The 22193-nt window shown below is 42.0% G+C and overlaps 1 protein-coding gene across 3 annotated transcripts in view; it reads left to right on the top strand.

Moving 5' to 3' along the window:
• The first annotated feature begins 829 nt into the window (after positions 1-829).
• The window catches only part of CTCF (CCCTC-binding factor), a 50698-nt gene continuing 29334 nt past the window's right edge, over positions 830-22193 (top strand). The window contains exons 1-3 of one of the 3 annotated variants that reach the window (XM_079906425.1): positions 1088-1325; positions 6341-6457; positions 7774-7886. The gene's annotated coding sequence lies outside the window, so the exon portion shown is untranslated. Of the gene's footprint in view, positions 1326-6340; positions 6458-7773; positions 7887-22193 lie in introns of all 3 variants that reach the window. The other 2 variants (XM_079906426.1, XM_079906424.1) reach the window with 2 other exon arrangements.

The raw sequence follows: 22193 nt of genomic DNA, 5'->3' as shown, positions 1-22193 counted from the left end.
AACAATCAGCTCAATGGAGCAGAAGCTGCCCACTTGACGCTGGGTCCGTTTATTCTTCGTGATCTAAGGTAAGGGAGTTGAGAATACAGTCCTGAGTCAGATTACCATAAGTATCAAAGACTCTCCTCCCTGAGCCACCAGAACATCTTCCAGTCAGTCTTCAGGGAATTTTACCGCTGGTTGGGTAGAGTCCGCAGGTGCATCTCAGGGAGGGGGAGGGGCGACCGCACTGTGAGGGGCTGAAGGACCCCGCCCACAAAGAGCTCAACAGCTCTCGGGCAAAAACAAGAAATGTACGTTTATAAAATACACAACTACGCCGCTCCAAATACAGAAAGTCCTTTTGGCAAAAGACTGCTATGATCGTATAAAAGCATCAAGTCTGGCCTTCTTCTGGCCTCTCCGGGCTGAGATGGCCTGGGCACACCAGAAAGCCCTCGCCCTCTTCTCTCACACCCGGTATTAGGAGGCCCTCTTGTAGGGGGGAGAGATCCCCCAAAACCGCGGGGCAAGGACAGCCCTGCTTGCCGTGGCTCGCAGGCGCTGGATTGCTTCTGAGGAGCCGGGAGCGAGAAGGGACCCGCCCGGCCTTACCCGGTGGCGGGCTGCGGAGCTGCGCTCGGAGGGCGGGTCCGGCCCTGCTAGGGAGGAGACTGGGGCGGGGCCCCAACAGGGGTCCCGCCCAAGAACCGCCTCAGCCCCACCGCCTAGCCCCACCGCCTAGCCCCGCGCGCGCTTCCTCCAAACACCCTCCCCCCCGACCCCCTCCCTTACGGATTCAGAGCGGGTGACTGCAGCTAAGGAACCAGGTCAACCGGGCCGGGATCCTGGACCGCCCAGAGGCGACTGCCTCCGCCCAGGAAGCCCCACCCAGCGGGAGCCCGGACCTCGGGCTCCCTAAGAACCCACGCGCGACCGGTCGAGGGCGCGTGCGGCGTGACGCGACCCGCAGCGCGTCCCGTGACGCCATCGCGCCCGCTTTTGAAAGTTGGCGCCCGGGGCCGCCTCCCATGCTGCCCTGCGCCAACCCCTCCCCTCACCTTTCCTCCCCCGCCCTCCACTCGTCGCCCGACCGGCCCCCCCACCCGTCCCTTCCCTTATCAGCACCCGCGGCCCCGGCAGCGCCGACGCAGGCGCACTGCACCGCGCCGCCGCCATTTTGTGTCCGAGTCTGTGGAGCGATTAAACCGTGCGCGGAGCTGCTTCTTTGGCGGCAGCGGCGGTGGCGGTAGCCGGTGCGGGTGCGCGGAGCTGGCTGGGGACGCCGGGTGGCCGGAGCGGTGGAGCGGCGGCGGAGCGAGCGCTGCGGGGGGTGTGGCGCGGAGGTAAGGGGGCCCCGGGTGGAGGAGGTTTCGCGGGCCGCCTCTAGGTGTCACGATGGGGCCGCTCCGGTCGGCGCTGGCTGTAGCCCGGCGCCAGCGCCGCCGCCGGGGGGTGTTTGTCTCCCTCTACCGTCCCTGCTGCGGCGCGGCCGCCGCCATTGCCCGTCGCCGCCGCGGCCCGGCTGCCCCCCCCCCACCCCGTCCGCCCGCTCGATCGCTCGCTAGGCCTCCCTCCTACGGCGCGCTAGGCCTCCGGCGGTGGCACCGACAGAGGCCCGCGCGCTGGCGACTCCATTTTCCTTCCTTTGTCTCTGCCCTCGAGGCCAGCTCTTGGCCCGACCGATCACCCGGCCGCGGCCCGCCCTCTGCCCTCCGCCCCTCCCGCCATGGGTGGCCTCAGCCGAGAGGCGATCTCCGCTCCCCGGCTTCCGCGCCCGCCTCGCTCAAGTGTCGACACCCAGCCACCGCGCGCGCAGCCAGGTCTCCATGCAGTATGGGTGTCGGGCCCTTGCCGACGCCTCTCGGGCTGCCCATCCTCCAGCCTGCCCAGTCCCGGAACCTACCCTGCGGCCTTGCGAGCGTCCCCCGCCGCCCGGCTGCTCCGCGGTCGCTCCTAGTCCGCGCGTCGCCGCCGCTGGTCTCCGTCTCCACCGAGTGGCGCAGGCGGCGCTGCTGCGGCTGCGAGTAGAGGGACCCCAGAGCTGCCGAGAGCTCCCTCTGCAAGGCTGGCTGAGCTGCTCGCGCCTCGACGCCGCCTGAGCGGGCGGGGGGACGCGCGCTCGCCGCCCCCGCCGAGCCCCACTGCGCCCCCAAACTAGCGCCCGGGCTCCTCGCCCGACCCGACCGGTGCGGCCCCCCCACGGTGGGCGGAAAGGACACGAGTTCCACAAGTTTTTCTCGAGCCAGGGTCGGATTCCCCTTGCAGTGATAGGAGCCTGACTTTGTGCGCTAAGAGATCTCAAAGGGATCAAAACTTAATTTCATTATGATCTCAAGTGACGTGACAGATTCCTGAATTCGGGATTATGGGCTGGCTAAATTGGTTCAGGCAACTCTTGAGTTTCCGTCTCGCTTTAAAACGTCCTGACGCTAACTTACTACAGTATTTAGTACCTGATGCTTTTAGGGCTAGGCGAAGGCAGTTTTGCCCCGGGATTGTGCAACCCGATCTAAAGCGCCAGTAGGGCAGAATGAATTTATTCTTGACTCCACTGGTAATTTGCCCATATGCTGAAATATGAGGGATGATGTTGTAATTAAATCCTGGGTCACTAGTTGCAGTTGGTTTATAAATATCTACGCGTAATGTAACTACTTTTTAGTAGCTGACTTCCTGCAGCCCTGAGTTCAGCAATAAGTAAACATTCGCATATGTAGCGTTTTCCTGCTTTCTTTGAGTTTACATCAAATAGGAAAGTTAAAATTCCAGGTCCCCTTTAGGTGGCAAAAGAAGTTAAACAGGGAATGTATGTTAAATTTATTCTGTCCTTAAGTTCTCTTGCATCATTAAAAAGCTTCCTGTCGAATTGCCAGTTTTTTCTTTTCCCTCAAATATTCTAGTACCTTAATACAATATCGTGCAGCACTTGATGTATCAACTGGGGTTGCTTTGGAGAGAGGAAAGTCTTGATTAAATAGCGGGGAGGGGGAGTGGGGAGGCTATGTTAAGTTTATGAGGATATTAAAACAGCCTGGTGCTAAGCAAAATTGACCGGTCTACTGTGTGTAATCTCTATCTGTAGGATTCTGCAGCAAATGCCTCCATAGGGGAGTGTTTTCAACATTACTTTTTTGAACCCTACAAAAATGTTCCTTCTCCCTCTCCTCCATAATAAAGTTGCCCTAAGTAACTAAATGCAGTAGTGTTGATGGAGCATCAGGCTTGAGAATAGAACCATGCTTAATTGTCTAAAACATTGGTCCATTTGTGTAATTTTTGGCATTCTTGTAATTTTCAGTTTTACTTTCCTTTTGAAATTATGGATGGCAGGTGGCATGTTTTACTTATTAAAATAAGGTCCACACGGGTTAAAATCCAGCGGGTCTGTAGTTGAGTCAGGAGGAAAGCTTGTTTTCCCAGTAGCACTGTGCTCCATAGACCATGTTTTGCTTCTTGATTTCAGTTGTGCCATGTACAGCCATCAACTTCTTGGTCTTACACATCGTTTATGTCTTTTTTTTTTAATACTCTATTTATTTATTTATGTATGTATGTGTATGTGTATGGCTGTGTTGGGTCTTCCTTGCTGTGCGTGGGCTTTCTCTAGTTGTCGCGACGGCGGGGGGGCTACTCTTCGTTGCCGTGCGCAGGCTTCTCATTGTGGTGGCTTCTCTTGTGTGGGCTCGGTAGTTGTGACACATGGGCTTAGTTGCTTCACGGCATGCGGGATCTTTCTGGACCAGAGCTCGAGCCCGTGTCCCCTGCATTGGCAGGTGGACTCCTAACCACCGCGCCACCAGGGAAGTCCCCTATATGTCGTTTTAATGGTATAGATCTTGTCTACAGAGTTGCTGTCCTTTAAGATTTCCTGTATGCCAGGATTCATACTTTGTTTGTTTTGGCTGCACCGTGCACCATGCGGGATCTTAGTTTCCTGACCAGAGATAGAACCCGGAGATCTAACTGGTGCCCCCTGCATTGGGAGTGCAGAGTCTTTTTTTTTTTTTTCTTTTTAAGAGTCTTAACCACCGGACCACCAGGGAAGTCCCCTTTGTTTTTATTGGAAAACTAAGTTTACAGAGAGAATAAATTCAGGACATAAGTTTACCCAAAGAAACTTAAATCACTAGTATGAGGAAGATTACAACAGGAATGATTACCTACCTAGGAAAATACTGCTTATTTAAGAGTAGCTGGTAAACATAGGAAAATACTGCTTATTTAAGAGTAGCTGTAGGGCTTCCCTGGTGGCGCAGTGGTTGAGAGTCCGCCTGACAGTGCAGAGGACGCGGGTTCGTGCCCCAGTCCGGGAAGATCCCACATTGCCGCGGAGCTCCTGGGCCCGTGAGCCATGGCCGCTGAGCCTGCGCGTCCGGAGCCTGTGCTCAGCAATGGGAGAGGCCACAACAGTGAGAGGCCCGTGTACCGCAAAAAAAAAAAAAAAAAAAACAGTAGCTGTAAAAGTTATCTGTAGGGATCCATTCAACCAACTTAAAATTTAGGAGCTGTAAAAGTTAGCCTTAATATGCATTCAAATTTTAAGAGCTTTAGGATTTTGCTTTAAAGGACATAGAAAAAATGAGGGCACCCACCAAGGACTTCTCTGAGTGGCTTGGGGAGTTCCTTGGGAGTGGCAGAAGCCACCTGTGGCTGACTAGGGCCCTGAGGCAGAGCCTTGCAGAGTGGTGCCTGCTGGCAGAATATTCCTCCAGAGGCTGTTTTTTTGCTTCAGGGATGCTACTGGCATCAAATTCACTCTACATTAACTACTTTATAGGCTGTATTTCATTTTTTTAAACCAGAAACCTAGTTGACCATCTGTCTAACTTGCTTACCTATCTTGGTTTCAGACGACTAGAGGCTTTTTTGCCAAAAATTAGGTCCCTCTTCAAACAAGTAGGATTTGTCATAATTTAATGCTTTGAGAAAGAGTATACAGGTTTAGAAAGAACAATAATGGCAAGTAATGTATAACTTTGAAGACCATGGTTCACAATTATATGTGTAGATTTGGCATACCATATATATTTTTTAAAACATCCCCAAACTTTCTCTAGTTGTTGTCTTCATATCTTCCCTGGAAGTACCTTTGTGCATTTTCTCAGTGTTTAGTATTTGAATGCAAAGATATGGCATTGCATATAGACTGCTAACATATACCCCAAGAATAGTGATTTTTCCACACTTGATCTTATTTTAGTCACCCATCAGTTTTCAGGGGCATAAAATTTCATTCCTTTTGACGCACATTAGTGACAATATATGGACTCCAATACAAAAGTGTTTCGTGGACTAAATGCACTAATTCTCTTATGTTGTTATAAATTGCCTTTTCAACAGAGGAGACTTTTCTTTACCTTCATCTGGTAAAGTATTATATCAGTTTAGTTTTGTGGGCTTTAGTTATGAGATGGGTTCCCTCTTAATTACCTCATATGCCAAATTCTTTGGAAATGCTTAAATTTAGCTCTTTCATTTCATTTGGGAGTTTCTCCCCCCCACCCCCTGCCACGGAGTTAAGTACCACTCTACCATTGCCTGAAGCCTGACAGTCCATTTATTTGTATTTTAGGGAGAGAATTGTCAGGTAACAATATGACCTAAAAGTATTTTGTTATCTGTCTAAAAAAAGATATTTCGTTGCTGTGCTTCTAGGATTTTCAAAGGTCAGTAGTGAAAGCTCCCCCCGTAGTTATCTTATTACATGAAAAATACAGTCTTTACTTGTGGTTTAAACTAACTTAATCAGTAAAACCACTACTTGCTGAAGATAAGGAAATAAACTGTTAAAGGAGTATTACTGCATCTGTAAGAATTAATTTTTTGGTAGTTTAACTGTATTTACATTATTTGGTTGCAAGGTCACAATGGGGTGCTATTTTGATAATCAGAAATCTTCAGTTCTTTATATATTTAGCAAATGTTTAAAAAAATAAGTAAAGGGGGCTTCCCTGGTGGTGCAGTGGTTGAGAGTCCGCCTGCCAATGCAGGGGACATGGGTTCGTGCCCCGGTCCAGGAAGATCCCACATGCCGCAGAGCGGCTGGGCCCGTGAGCCATGGCTGCTGAGCCTGCGCGTCCGGAGCCTGTGCTCAGCAACGGGAGAGGCCTGCGTACTGTAAAAAATTAAAATTAAAAAAAAAAAAAAAAAAAAATTAAAATTAAAAAAAAAAATAAGTGAAGGTTTTATTATTGACTTGATAGACATTTACAGCATGTCAATTAGTAATGTGACATTTTAGCAAGTATATTGTTTCCCAATTTTATTAGTCTTCCTCTTGCCATCATTTTGCTTTTCATACTGTATCTGCATTTGTGTGTGTTTGGTGTTCATAAAATGATTTGTGCTTCTATTTTAGAATGATCACAGACCTGGGGCCAAAGAACAAGATGCAGTAGTGGACAGATTGCTGACCAGAGGCTTGAGAGCTGAGTTCTGTCTTCCCTGCTCAAACTGACTTTGCAGCCACGGAGAGGTAAATGCTGTTTCCATTTCTTGGTCTTAAAAATAGGAGTAATAAGACCTTCCTGGGGTTGGAGGATTTGCTGGATCATTCTTGGGTATAGGAGATACAGGACAGTGGGTGATTGAGGGCATACAAGCTTTATATTCAGGCAGTACTCCATTTGAAACTCTGCGTGCACTGTTGTATTACTAGCTGGGTGACACTGGGCAAATTACTTAACCTTTCTACTCCTACAGCCCTTATTTGTGAGAATAATACCAGTTAAAGAGACTATTCTCGGAGTTGATGAGAATGTGTATAAAGCATCAAGTACCATTCTGAGTACGTACACAGAAAGACACAAGGATATGGTGGCTGCTTTTCTGTAGAAACCCAAAATACATTCCAAATATACATTTCATTCAACCCAAATATACATTCCAAAATGTATATTTTGACTCTTGGCAAATGACCTCAGAAGTCCAGGGCTTGTGGCAATTTGTAATTTTGATGAGGAACAGATGGAATCCTATTATTGGGGAAGCTGGTATCCTAGATAAAAATTGTCTCACTTAATTTGAGTTAACCTAGCTGATAACCCATGTTTGCTTCATAGTGTTACAGTCATTATAAATAATTTTTTTAAAAACATTTGAAAGGGTCACTTAAAATTTACTTTAGCCTACAATTTCTGCTATGAAATATAATGAACAGTATAGGGAACTTGAAACAGGCCTCTCATAAATGTCAGAGTCTACTGGGCTTTGGGATTTCATTAACAATAAAGTAGGGTTCTAGGTGTGAAAATCATCTCTTCTCAGGCTACCAGGAAGAACATCTTGCTTATCCCCTAAAAAATGTGAAAATAGTTTAATTGCACTTGTGTAATGGCGAAAAGGAGTGTAAAAGTGAGGGTTACAAATGCTGAGTTAGATAAGCTTATATGAATGAATCATCTAAATGACTATTAAGATTTTTCTCACAAGCTGTGCCTGGAAAATAGAGAGGAGGAAGGGAACAGGAGTGAAAGCTCTTCTCTTCTTCAACTCTGTTTTCCAAGTGGGCAGCTTGGTACCTGGATAGATATGAAGGACAAGATGTATGTGCTAGTATTCTGTCGCTCCAGAAATAACTTGTGCCCTGCAGGTTGTTTTAATGTTGACACACAGTGCATACTAATGAGCTGCTGAAAAGAGAAACAATACTGATTTGAAAAGTTATTGAGAAAACTAGCCTTAAGAATTTGGGGAATGGGGTTGTAAGAACATTTTGGTCACTTTTAAGTGTTATGACTAGTTTAATTGTTTAGATCCCTGGTTCTCAAACTGGGATATGAATACCCTTAGGGTACAAAGTGGTATGATTCCCGGGTACTTGAAGCCACAAGATAAACATGACCCATCTTCTTGGAGCTTCAATTGTGCTCACTGAGGGGGCGGTGAGTTAAGTAATTTAACTGGTAAGTAATTACAAATTTTCTTACATTAAAGCAGATGTATATTTTAGGAGAAGTATGTGAACTCTATGACTATCTAAGATAACACAGGTCTTCAACAAAATAGGGCACGAGTGCTTGGGAGTGGGAAGCCCTATTTGTATAGGTACTACAGTGCAAACATTTGAGAAGCAGTACTTTCAAGCTATGTAACAGCTCTACCATCCAGCTCCTTACTTTGTCCCCTGGAGTATCTACTGTGGACTATAGAAGTTAAATTGTATTAAATGGAGCTTGTTTGCTTGTATGCATGTTACTACACATGCCCAACATGAACAAGAGCTCTTTGCAGATTGGTAGACAGTTCTAGATGGCTGGACCAAGTCATCAAGACCATTCCAATGATATAAGAATTATAATTTAAAAGAAAAGCAGCAGTAATGAGCAAAATCAGGTCTAAAACTGTAAATTCTATAAAACAGAATTTTGAAAACAAATGTCACATTAACTGAAGCATAATTAACAATTTATACTGGTTTTTGTACCCTCCCCCCCCGCCCCCATTCAGGTTAGTCAGAGTCATAATAAAATGGCTAAATCCTAAGCTATGGACCTTATGACTCCTAAAATAATTATTTGAAAGCATCTATTCTTAACTGTTTTGTGTGTTTTACAGTTTCTAAGTATTGTTACTAGAGTATTGCTCTTAATGTAAATGGCACTTAAGAATTACATTTTCTGTATTGATAATGCCTGCTCTTTGAACACAGGTTTTATATTTGAACCTAACTGGTTCTAGATATACTGAAGTGTGACTTTCTGTGAAATGATGTAAATTGGATCAACTCAGATGTGCTCTAAATACCTGCAATATTTATTTATTGAGCACTTTTAATGTGCTCATTCCATCCTTTGAACACTTGCCTTTCTACTTTGTGCCAGGGAGTGCATTAGGTACTGGGGATTTCAAGATGAGTAAGAAAAGGTTCCTTTTCCTGAGGGTCTTAAGTAGAGTATGGGGTAAGAGATCTATAAATAAGTGTTGTCAGTGCTCTGATAAAACTATGTTCAGGGTGCAGGGAGGATGGTCAGTTACAGAAGTTAGTGAAAGGTGTTGGGAAAGGCTTTCTGGAGGAGAGACCCTGATCTAGGTGTATCAGGAAATACAAAGGAAGCATAAAATTAGATTTTAATCTTACTAGGGCACCAAGGCTTAGCCAGTGTGCAGCTTAATAGCTGTGGCAAGTTCATTAAGGGTTACTTCCTTGTCCCTTCCTTCCCATTTGTAAAATGATATATCTACTGTATTGGAGGCTTATGACAGTTAAATGTAGTATCGTTAGGGGGAAATATATACAATTGGCCCTTGAACAATGTGGGCTTGAACTGCTTGGTCCACTTATACACAGATTTTTCTCCCCCCATAGTAAATACTACGGTACTAGTAAATACTAAGGTGCTACAACCCACAGTTGGCTGAATCCACTAATGAGGGTGTGGTGTATATGGAGGGCTGACTATAAATTAAACTTGGATTTTAAACTACATGGAAGTTCAGCTCTCCCTTAAACCCCATGTTCTTTGAGAGTCAGCTGTGTGTTTGTAACTAACTATAATGTGCTACATAGGGGTAAAGCGATGATCTTTACACTTTAGCAATAGTTGGTCATTGTATATATTTTGCATTAAATCGAATAGTGATGACCACCAGAGAGTACAAAAGTTAAGTGAACTTAAGTGGGACTTATCAGGAAGTTGATCAGAAAATATATTGAGCAGTAGACAAATGGATAAGTAAACAGGATCAAATCCCATGTTGGGAGTGATGTTCGACAACCACTAAAAAAAAGCTGATTGGGAAGACTATTAACCAGCAAAATGCTTATGAGAAGTTTTTGTTTTTGTTTTTTAATATAGTACATGGTGGGGGGAGGGGTAGGCAGGGAATTGGATGAAGGCAGTCAAAAGATACAAACTTCCATTTATAAGATACATAAGTACTTATGTATAAGATACATAAGCACTTAGGGTGCTTATATGTGCAAGGTGATAAGTATAATTAACAACTGCTGTATGTTATATATGAAAGTTAAGAGTAAATCCTGAGTCTCATCATGGAGAAAAATATTTTTTTCTATTTCTTTAATTTTATATTTGTATGAAATGATGGATGTTCACTAAACTTACTGTGGTAAATATTTCATGACGTATGTAAGTCAAATCATATGCTGTACACCTTGAACTTATTAAAATGCTATACATCAATTATACCTAAGTAAAACTGGAAGAAAAAAATTAAAATATGGTACAAAAAATTGTTATGGAAGAAAAGTAAAGAAAAACTCAAACAGTAATAACCTGGCATATAGCAAGAGCTTGTTTGAATGAATGAATGCCAAGGAAAAAAAGACTAAATGGATAGGCATCAAAACACTAGTCAGAACAAAATAAACTAGTAGTGTGAGGGTGGTTAGGTTTGGGGTGACTTTTCTTGGTTTTCTGTAGTTTTATAACATAGTTATTTTATAATGCAAATAGGTTTTTTTTCTCAGAATTATCAAAATTTAGGAGTAACAATATTCAACAATAGAGGACTAATTAAATTATAATACACCTATTTACAGATAGTCCTCTGTATCTGCAGATTCAACCAAATGTGATAAAGAGGGACCATTATACTGTGCCATTTTATATATAAGGGACTTGAGCATCCGCAGATTTTGGGTATCTGGCCAGGGCTGGGAGGTGTCCTAGAGCCAATTCCCTGTGGATACCCAGGGACAACTGTAATAGAATGTCATGCAACCATTTTATTACATCTAGAAATATATTGAAATGGAGAGGGATTTGAGACATGCTACATAAAGAAAGCAGATTATCAAATAGTATGCACAATGTGATTTCGTGTGAGAGTAAATACGTGTATATATGGGGAGGGGACTGGATATAAACCAGCATGTTTATGTAAAATGTATAAGTTCATATTCTTGCTTATCAGAGTTTTCTCCTATTATCTGTATTGTATAATTTTTAAAGGGAAAAAGGAATACGATACAATAGGAAGTAGTACTGAAGCTTTCCAATAAGTATAAAGAAATAATAAAAGTATTTTTGCCTAGTAAAGTTAGGCTCGAGAGCCTTGCAGGAACAGTTGCAAAAGTGCAGGCAGGTGGAGGGCACTGGCAGCCATGTATCTGCCCAAGTGTTAGAGGGAATTGAGGTTGCAGTGACAATTCTTAAAACTTTCCTTAAATTTGGTCTTAAACTTTTTTTGTATCATTCGAGTAATGTTTAGTTTCATTCTTTGGTAGAGTCTAACAATTGTAGAATTATACTAGAACCTAACGAACCTTTTACTCTTTTCCCTAGAGGTAAACACTATTAATAGTTTGGTGTGTTTCCTTTCGGTTTTTTCCTCCACTTTTGTAAATGGGCATGTACATACGGTACAGTTTTTAAAACAACATGTAGGGCTTCCCTGGTGGCGTAGTGGTTGAGAGTCCGCCTGCTGATGCAGGGGACACGGGTTCGTTCCCCAGTCCGGGAAGATCCCACATGCAGCGGAGTGGCTAGGCCCGTGAGCCATGGCCACTGAGTCTGTGTGTCCGGAGCCTGTGCTCCACAACGGGAGAGACCACAACAGTGAGAGGCCCGCGTATCGCAAAAACAACAACAACAACAACAACATGTAATTGTGCAAGTATTCTGTGACTACCACATTCAATACAAGGACATGAGAGGAAATGTTTCAAACAGTACAAAATGATAATAGTGAAAAGTAATAACTTCCCCTTGCCTCTCATCCCTCAGTTTTCTTCCCCAGAGGTAATAAATATTACCAATTTTTCATATATCCTTCCAGAGAAAATTCTACATATATATAAACATGTGATTATGTATCTTTTTTTAAAAAAACACAAATGGTAGCATACTATACACATTGTTCTGGACATTTGAGTTGTTTTCGATCTTTTGCTGTTAGAGAAAGATGCTAAAATAATTATCCTTCTTGCATACAGCTCTTTGGGCACATGTACTAGTGTATCTGTACGATAAATTCATAGACATTGAACTGCTTATATATTCCTAGAAGAGAGAGTGGCATGTACAAAGGCCCAGAGGCAAGAGAAAAGAAACCTAGGACGTTCTGGATACTGAAAGCAGTGACTAGAGCAGAGTGGATGAGGCTGGATGCAGATCTGCTGATAGGGCCTTGAAGGACCCTGTAGGCCCAGTGAAAGGGTTTAGACTTCAGCCTAAGAGTTTTAGCATGGGAGGTTTCAGAAGGGAAGTCTCCTTGCTGATAATGAATTTATATTTTAGAAATCTGTGGCCACTGTGTAAAAAATGGGTGGTAATGGAGCAAGAGGGAAAGCAGGGAAACTAGTCAGGAGGCCATCGCACTTGGCCAGGCAAGATATAATGTCGGCCTGACTTAAGGTAGGGGATCTCAACAGAATTGCTGTTTGTCTAGTTTTGTTGTATTTTTTGTTTTGTTTTGTTAAACTAAGCTGGAATCCTATCCTGTGTCCTCTTTTGTAACCTTTTTTCATGTTATATGTTATGAACATTTTCCTTGTTAGATACCCTATGTTACCTCAAATTACTGGGAACATACTTCCTTATTGCTAAATGTTAAGCTTTCTAAACTATTCCTTGTTGTTGGCCTTAGCTGTTTGCCTCTAATACTTCATGTCTCCTTATTCCCCATGGTTTGAATTATTTCTAAAATAAGAGTAAATTGACCTTGAATGAAAGCCAAGTTAATTGTAAATTTGAGTGCATAGACTTTAATCTATTCAGAATCCTATCAAGTATATAGCTATAGCTCTAAACATTTTTCACACAAATTAAATCCTGTGTTTCTTATTTTGAAAGAGGTAGGTGATACACTAGCTTCCCCAACAAGGAAGGAGGAAATAGAGTCCTAAAATGTCCTAGATGGGTGAGGGCTTTTGAAGAAAAGAGCAGACAGATATCTTGATGCTTTGTGTGCAGTGGGGAGGGCAGGGGGGGGGGGAATTATACCCTGACTTAGAGCAGCCTTTCTAGTTTAAAATATACCCTAATGGAGCAGGGGGAGAGCCAGTCTGGTAGACTATCTTTTTTTTTTTTTGGCTGCTTTGGGTCTTAGTTGCAGCACGCGGGATCTTCATTGTGGCGCTTGGGCTTCTCTCCAGTTGCAGAGCGTGGGCTCAGTAGTGTGACACATGGGCTTAGTTGCCCCGCAGCATGTGGCATCTTAGTTCCTTGACCAGGGATCGAACCCATGTCCCCTGCATTGGAAAGCAGATTCTTTTTTCTTTTTTTAATTAATTTATTTATTTTATTTATTTTTGGCTGTGTTGGGTCTTCGTTGCTGCGCGTGGGCTTTCTCTAGTTGAGGTGACCGGGGGCTACACTTTGTTGCGGAGCACGGGCTCTAGGCGTGCGGGCTTCAGTAGTTGTGGCTTGCAGGCTCAGTCGTTGTGGCTTGCAGGCTCTAGAGCGCAGGCTCAGTAGTTGTGGCGCACGGGCTTCGTTGCTCCGCGGCATGTGGGACCTTCCCGGACCAGAGCTCAAACCCATGTCCCCTGCATTGGCAGGCGGAAGTAGGAAGCCCCCAGCCTACTACTTTTTAGATGAACTCTGGTATTACAAAACTCTGGTATAGCATAATCACTGTCACAAATTGTTAAGTGTGTGCAAGATACTATACATTCACAGAAGTATGGTGCAGAACTATAATAATAGAGGACACCCTAATTGTTTTTAGTATTTCTTATGTTTCTGTTTTATTTGTATCTTACAGCTTTCTACTTCTGTTTAAAATCTTTTTGTTGTAGGTATATGTTGAGACTATAAAATAGTAGTGACTTGGTTTCCTGTTGGGAATAAATTTTATTATGTAATACATTTTTTACTTTCCAGCTCCTTGGCGGACAAGGCCTTTGATCCTTCTTTTGTCTTGTCTTTTGAGTATTTGATTAAGCTTTTGTTTGTATTTCTTTTTTTTTAACATCTTTATTGGAGTATAATTGCTTTACAATGGTGTGTTAGTTTCTGCTTTATAACAAAGTCAATCAGTTATATATATACATATGTTCCCATATCTCTTCCCTCTTGCGTCTCCCTCCCTCCCACCCTCCCTATCCCACCCCTCTAGGTGGTCACAAAGCACTGAGCTGATCTCCCTGTGCTATGCGGCTGCTTCCCACTAGCTGTCTATTTTACGTTTTATATTTCTTTTTTTCCTCTATTTGTTTCCATATTTCTCAGGAGTAACCAAGTTGACAGATTACTTGTTTTTATAACCTAATATTAGTTCAAAGTAGCATTTTGTTTCTTTTATTGTTTAAAATTCTCTGTGTTCCTATGCGTGTATAGCCTTTTTCTGTTTTTCAGATTTCTTTGTTCTGTTGAACAACACTTTAACTGTTATTCATATTTTATGCTATACTGTTTACTCACTAAGGATGTCTCTGTATTTTTTTCATGTTAACTGTTTTTTGATCTTTGTTCAAAGGCAGTATATTGCCACTTATTATTGCTATTACTATGCCTTTAGTACAGACATTGTTTAAGCTGTTGACTTCTGATTTAACCTTGACCTTATAGGAGATCCCATTTACCAAATAAAATGGTCTTGTTTCTACAAAGTAGCCTTCAGGAGTGAGTACTGGATTATAGAGACCCTGGAGCAGTGGCCACATGGTCACTGACACACACTGCAAAACCATGAATTCACTCCGTTATGTGTGTCCATTTCTCTTTTTCTTTCCCCCTTTTTCCTTTTGTTGTATGTTGAGCTTGTCCATACCATCTAGAGAGTTCTTTTGATATTGATGCTACCCACAATAGAGGTGAAATTTTAGAACTTCCTTCTTGAGTCATACATTCCATTATTGCTTATATGGGAATCATATTAGTTTTGAGGTAGGCTTTTTTTTTTTATTATTATTCCAAATAAGTAAATGAAATGATTCTTTGTTGTAAAGAATGAACCAAAAATTCTAATAGTAGAAAACCATGGGTATTTAAGTGGTTTTGATTTATGTCGACTTGCATTTAGGGTGCATAGCTGTTGTGTTCTATCAATAGGTCAGTCACTTCAAAGCCATAGTCAGCAGACATGCTATATCAGGATTACCTTGGGACCTTTTGAAATAAGGTCTGTCCCACCCCAGACCTATTGAATCAGAATCTCTGGGATCTGTGCATTTGAAAGCTCACCAGGTGATTTTGACACCAACCAGGTTTGGGAACCACTGCTCAGGTAGAACCTGCCCCCAATCCATAGATGTACTGTATATTTTATACTGTATGTGTGTAATTTATTCCTTTTTATAACATAATTATTTATTCAAGGTGATACTTGCTGTACATCCCCAACCTTTCTCATATTCTCAGTGATGAAACATTGTAGGAGCACTCTAAAGACAGTCTTAACTCTGAGCTGCTTTCAGGATTATGGGCCTGGAGCAGGGCAAGGAGGGACCTGGTGGTCTCTGACATAGTCACCCTTGGGAGAACAAGGAGAAATGAGGCATTAGGTTGCTGTATGCCAGCAAAAGTGTCATTCAGGCTGTAGAAAGCAGAGAGGGATCGCTCGTGCCTGGGAGGCAGCCTCCAATCCATACTGTGGCACTAGGTTGCTGACTGCCAGAAAGGCTTTGTCTTCTGTTTCACGTATAAATGTCCAATAAGTGAAATAAACAGGGTACCCTTAATGAGGGCCTAGAACATGACCTATGAAACCAGGTCACAATAATAAACGAGGTGGTTTAATGCAGTCCCACTTGAATTTTTTTGCACAAAGTTTGTCTAATTCCGTACATATTAAAGTTTTTTCCACTTACTGTTTCCTCTGCTAGAATGTTTCTCTCTACTGTAGTTCGCCTGTCAAGGTCTATTTTATCCTTTCAGATCCACCTTTAGCAGTTCCTCTTGTTAAAGCCCTCCTTCACCAGCTTGAGCTATCCTTTTTGCCAGGATGGTGGGAAGTATGTGTTAACCTCTGTTATAGCACACGCTATATAGCTCTTGTTTGTTGTTCTCTTTGTCTCCCTGTCAGCTGAGGAGCTCTCTGAGAACCAAGCCCTATGCAGTTAGGACTTTTTTCCCCAAGTAATTAAAAGGGAAATTAATTTCTGTGTACCCAGCATCAGGTGCCTTTTGATAAAAGAATTATTGGTTTAGCACTTCTTATTCTTTGTAGCAAAAGAATTCTTTCACCTCCTATGGTTGTTTCACCATATTGTTGAATTAATATTGTTGCAATTACAAATATTTTATTAGTATATATGTATTTCCTTATCTCCTAGGTTCAAAGCTCTCCATAAATAGATTTTTTCAAGTAGCTGTTAGAATCATTGTTCTGCTTTGACTGCACCTTTTAATATTAACAAATGGGGAGAAAGGTGGGTTAAAAACTAGGGTGCTCTTAACCTTTTTCACTTAAAAGAGATACAATTTTATTTCCCTTTTAATTACTTCTCCCCCCTCCACCAAATGCCCCATCTGTTCTTATTAAAGTTAATGGCACACAACAGGGAAGAGAAAGGTGTACATGTGACTGAGTAGGTGAGTGCTACTTCAGATAAAGGCTGCTTCCGCTTCCAGTCACCCTGAAGTAAATGGACGCTAATGTTTTTCTTCTTCTCAGACTGAGTCATCCTTTCCACTCAGCTCCTCCCCATTCTTTATGGTAGTTTGCAACTTTCCTGGTACTCAGTATTAATCAGCATGATACTTTGCTTTGAGTTATCTTAAGCTGTCAGATAAGACGATGATGTATATATTTTCAGAAATAGTAGAATAAAATGGTTATTTTATTTGACTTTTTAAACCTAACTTTTGTTCCAAAAGGGTAAATAATTTTTGTTATTTTTGGCTAGTGTTCTGCATCTAATAAAAGTCAGCTTTTCCTTTCATTCTCAGGAGAAACTGGTTACTTATTTGTAATTCCTTTTTTTTTTTCCCTTGTCCTAATGACACTTAGTATCCTCTGCAGTCAGAATACTGGACTAGGTTTTTCAGCCTCCTGGCTAAAAGCATTCTTCTAATTTAAAGATCTAGAAAAGAGAAAGCTACAAGGTGTCTCCTCTCTTCTCTGCCTTCTAATGATGTCTGATGTTTTGTATTGAGCAGACTGAAGGCAAGTTGTTAGGTGACCTCCATGTTAGGCTATTTCAGAATTGCTGTGGCTTATGGAATCTCAGTGGGGAGTTGGGGCTGCTGTTTCTTGCCAAGAGTGTAGACGGTCTTCTGATCTGCTCCAGGAAATAAGTTGGGGTTTTAGCTATCTGTTGTCCCTGTAGAGAACAACAATAGTGTATTAAACAAAAAGTTTTGGTGATTTTATTTATAAAGCAGGCTTCTGGAAATTGTCCTTCTCTACTGTCTTATTCTCAATGCACATGTGTTATTCTTAGTACACATATATTTTATAATAACCAGTGTCCCCAAATGACTAAACTCTGAACTACTGAGTATGAAAGATTATTTTGGTTGTTTTCCTTTGAGAAATAACCTGACACATTTGCTATCTAGCCACATAATCAGGTGATAAATTACTAAGTCTTAACATCTTCAAAAATTAATGTATTCACAATTAGCTTTTATTTTTGTGGCAGGATTTTTGAAATCTTAAACCTGTACTTGTTGTTAAGACTTATTTTTTTCTATTTGAGAAATGACACAAACATAGCAATAAAGGATATAAATTCATATAGTTAAGATTCCACATAGCATACAAACAAGGTTTTGTTTTTCCATGTTCTCTTCCTGCTTTTGTCATGTGCAGGAACCATTTATACATGTTTCATATGACAGTGACACCAGTATTGAATGTCTGCTGCTTACCTAACACTGTTTTTGTGTTCATTGCTATAGAGTATTCAGAAGTAGAAGGCATAGTTTCTGCCCTTAACGAGCTAATAGTCTATTAGGGGAAAAGACAGATACATAGAACAGTATATTACAGACAAAATAACAAAAATGAAACAAATAAATTAGAGTTCAGTCTGCACTGGTCAAGGTTGAGAAGACTTTGAATAGGGGATAACTTGACCTGGAGGGGACAAGACAGTAGGCTCTTGTGTGGGAGATACCCCAAAGGTGCGGTTGGATGGGTCAAAAGGATGGTAACAGATCATACAGAACTCTGGGATCGAAGCCAAAGAGTTCGGAGTTGATTGAGTAACCCTCAATCCTCATGAGTTTTTCTGCCTCATTTCAGGAAGATTTAGTCTGGAAGCAATATGCTGGACAGACTTATAGACCAGCCTGGGAGGCTGTTTTGTTCCTTTTTGGCTCTTTTTCTCTTTCATTCCTGGATTTGATCAGTCACCAGATTCTGTCTACTGGTTGCTACCTTCACTCTGTAGATAATTGGTAGTTTATCAGAGAAGTCATTTTTGTGGGGAAAATTTATCTAAGGTTTGTGATTAGAATTCTAAGAAACAGAAAGGTCATATGTTAAGCTAACATGTGTTCATTGCCTTCTGGGGTGACCTATAAGGATACAGAGGAGCACAGTAGCCAGGCTCTGCCTGCATTGTTTTATTTAATCTTTATGACAACCAGTGAAATGGATATGATTATTATCTTTGTTTTGTAGAAAAGGAAACTGAGGTACAGAAGGGTAGCATGTCTCACTCCAGGCCACACTGCTAGTAAGTAGAAGAACCAGAATTGGAATGCAGGTCTCTGGTTGGAAAGCCTAAGCTCTTAATGACTATTCCATTCTGTTTCTCCTCTTGCCCCCCCCCCTTTTTTTAGATATGGAACTAGTATTTTCCTCATATAAGGATTATATTAAAACATGATTTTTAATATCTGCATAATATTCTGTTTCATGGATGTATCATCATTTACCAAATTTAACTATTCTCCTGTGGTTGTACCTTTAGGTTGTTTATAATTATTCACTCTGATTAATAATGTCCTTATAATCTTCGTGTTCATCTCTGATTATTTCTTTTTTTAAAATTAATTTATTTTTTTAATATTTATTTTTGGCTGCATTGGGTCTTCGTTGCTACGCACGGGCTTTCTCTAGTTGTAGTGAGCGGGGACTACTCTTCGTTGCGGTGTGTGAACTTCTCACTTCAGTGGCTTCTCATGTTGCAGAGCACAGGCTCTAAGCACTCAGGCTTCAGTAGTTGTGGCACGTGGGCTCAGTAGTTGTGGCTTGTGGGCTTTAGAGCGCAGGCTCAGTAGTTGTGGCACATGGGCTTACTTGCTCCGCGACATGTGGGATCTTCCCGGCTAGGGCACGAACCCGTGTCTCTTGCATTGGCAGGCGGATTCTTAGCCTGAGCCACCAGGGAAGTCCTCTGATTATTTCTGGGCATAAAGTCTGAAGTGGAATTACTGGATCACAGTAATTTGAATATTTTAAAAATTCTTGATTCATATCACCAGTTACCTTGCTGTTTTTTTGAGTTTTTTTCATTGAAGTTTAGTTTACCTCCAACATCATATTAGTTTCAGGTGTGCAACATAGTGATTCGATATTTTTTTAGATTGCACACCATACAATGTTAATATTTTTTATTCTCTGTAACATTTATTTTGTAACCGGTAGTTTGTACCTCTAGTCCCCTTCACCTTTTTCGCCCACCCCGCCAACTCACCTCCTCTCTGGCAACCACTAGATTGTTCTCTGTATCTGTGAGTTACCTCACTCATTTCACTGCACCTTGACCAACATTGGGAGTTATCCTTTAAAACAGCCTTAACAGTTTAATAGAGGTAAAATGCTGTGACATTATTTTAATTTGTATTCCTCTCAATGTTTAGGAGATTTGGTTGTGTTTTTTTTTTTTTCTCACTCATCTGCCATTTGTATTTCTTTGAATGATGTACTTGTGTCCTTTTCCCAGCTTTCTCTTTTGGTATTGGTCTTATTCTTATAAAATTTACAATTACTGGGGACTTCCCTGGTGGCACAGTGGTTAAGAATCCGCCTGCCAATACAGGGGACATGGGTTCAAGCCCTGGTCCGGGAAGATCCCACATGCCGCGGAGCAGCTAAGCCTGTGCGCCACAACTACTGAGCCTGCTCTCCAGAACCCTCGAACCACAACTGCTGAGCCCAGGCACCACAACTACTGAAGCCCGCGCGCCTAGAGCCCGTGCTCCGCAGCAAGAGAAGCCACCGCAGTGAGAAGCCCACGCACCACAACGAAGAGTAGTCCCCATTCGCCTCAACTAGAGGAAAAGCCTGTGTGCAGCAATGGAGAACCAGTGCAGCTGAAAAGAAAATAAAGAAAATAAAGAAAATTTAAAAAAAATTTACAATTACTTATATAATAAGGATATTAGTATTAATCCTTTGTCATAAAATGCTGCAAATATATTTTCTTGTTGGCCATTTTATTCAACATGTTTTTGTTTTTACAAAAAAATTTATTTATTTTTACGTTAAGGTGGTCAAAATTTCAACAGTTTCCTCTAGGCTCTTCTATTATTTAGGAATCTAAACACAAAGCCTTCCTTATTCTGAGATCAGAAGGCCACTCACCTATATCTTATTTCAAGTTTGGTGTTTGGATTTGTCTTTTTTTGTGTGTGTGTGGCCCTGTGGCTTGTGGGATCCCAGTTCCCTGACCAGAGATTGAACCTGGGCCCTTGGCAGTGACAGCGTGGAGTCCTAACCACTGGACCGCCTGGGAACTCCAATGTCTTTTTTGTGTTTTTGTTAACGTCTCTCCTTATCTCTGACAACAGAATATATTCCAGGTGGATTAAAGCTATAACTCATTGTTTTCCAAGTATTTATAGTTTTTCTGGTACCTTTTATCAAATAATTCTCTTTCCCCTACTAATTTTATTTTTGTTATTGTTTTTTAAAAATTTATTTGTTTTTTTTTTATTTTGGCTGTGTTGGGTCGTCGTTGCTGTGCATGGGCTTTCTCTATTTGCGGTGAGTGGGGCTACTCTCCTCGTTGCAGTGTGCGGGCTTCTCATTGTCGTGGCTTTTCTTGTGGAGTACGGGCTCTAGGCACGCGGGCTTCAGTAATTGTGGCATACGGGCTCAGTAGTTGTGGCTTGTGGGCTCTTGAGCACAGGCTCAGTAGTTGTGGCGCACGGGCTTAGTTGCTTCGTGGCATGTGGTATCTTCCCGGGCCAGGGCTCAAACCCGTATCCCCTGCATTGGCAGGTGGATTCTTAACCACTGCACCACCAGGGAAGACCTCCCCCACTAATTTTAAACTGATTTTAAAAAGTTGTAGACAACTTTTTATATGCTAGGAGTTTTTTTCTGGATTCTCTGTTTACATTGGCTGGCTGTGATAGTGACAGTACTGTATTACTTATTGTGGCTTTATACTATGTTAATATTTGGAAATAAAAAATGGCCTTCTGGGGACTTCCTTGGTGGCGCAGTGGTTAAAGAATCCGCCTGCCAATGCAGGCAACGCTGGTTTGAGCCCTGGTCCGGGAAGATCCCACATCCCGTGGAGCAACTAAGCCCGTGCGCCACAACTACCGAAGCCTGAGCGCCTAGAGCCCGTGCTCCACAACAAAAGCAGCCACCACAATGAGAAGCCCATGCATTGCAATGAAGAGTAGCCCCAGCTCGTTGAAACTAGGGAAAGCTGGCATACAGCAACGAAGACCCAATGCGGCCAAAAAAAAAAAGTGGGCTTCATTTTTCAGAAATTTTATTGCTATCCTCAATATCTTGTTTATTTTTCAGAGATTTTGAAGATTAAATGAACTAGAAATAATTAACATCTTTACAATGTTTGGCCTTTCTGATCATGGATATAGATAGTAGTGTCCCCTATTTAATGAGGTCTTTTATGCCTCCTGGAAGAATTTTGTGATCTTCAAATAAGTCTGCAAATTTTGAATTGAGGTTATGTTAAGATTGTTACAACTTTGTATTTCTGTGTTTTTCTGTATTTTCTATTAAATATATATGTGTATACAATTTCAGGTTTATAGCTCATCTTGTTCCACAAAGAATTTGAAGAAATGTATAGAAAATACAAATGGTAAATGATATAAAGTCAAAACCCCAGAAAATACAAATTAGAATAAATTAGAATAAAAGGTTACTACATAGTTTGAGAGGAAAAAGATTTATTAGGGTGTGGCCAGCTAAAGTAATGGTAACATGATCCTGTTACATAGGTCTCACAGTGAAAGAAAAAAATTGCTTAGTTGAAGCAAAGCTTTTCTAAGCATGTAACTCCAAATGAAATTTCTCCCATGTATACTTTAGTGTAAGCCAAGGGCATAATGCCAAAACAAAACTTGGTGAAAGCAAGTTCTGTAGGGGATAAGACCATGTGCCCCAAGTATACCCAGCTTTCTGATGGTCTGGCATAATTCTGG

Source organism: Stenella coeruleoalba, assembly GCF_951394435.1.
Source record: "Stenella coeruleoalba genome assembly, chromosome: 20".
Lineage (NCBI taxonomy): Eukaryota > Metazoa > Chordata > Mammalia > Artiodactyla > Delphinidae > Stenella > Stenella coeruleoalba.
This window is presented reverse-complemented; position numbering and strand designations above follow the sequence as displayed.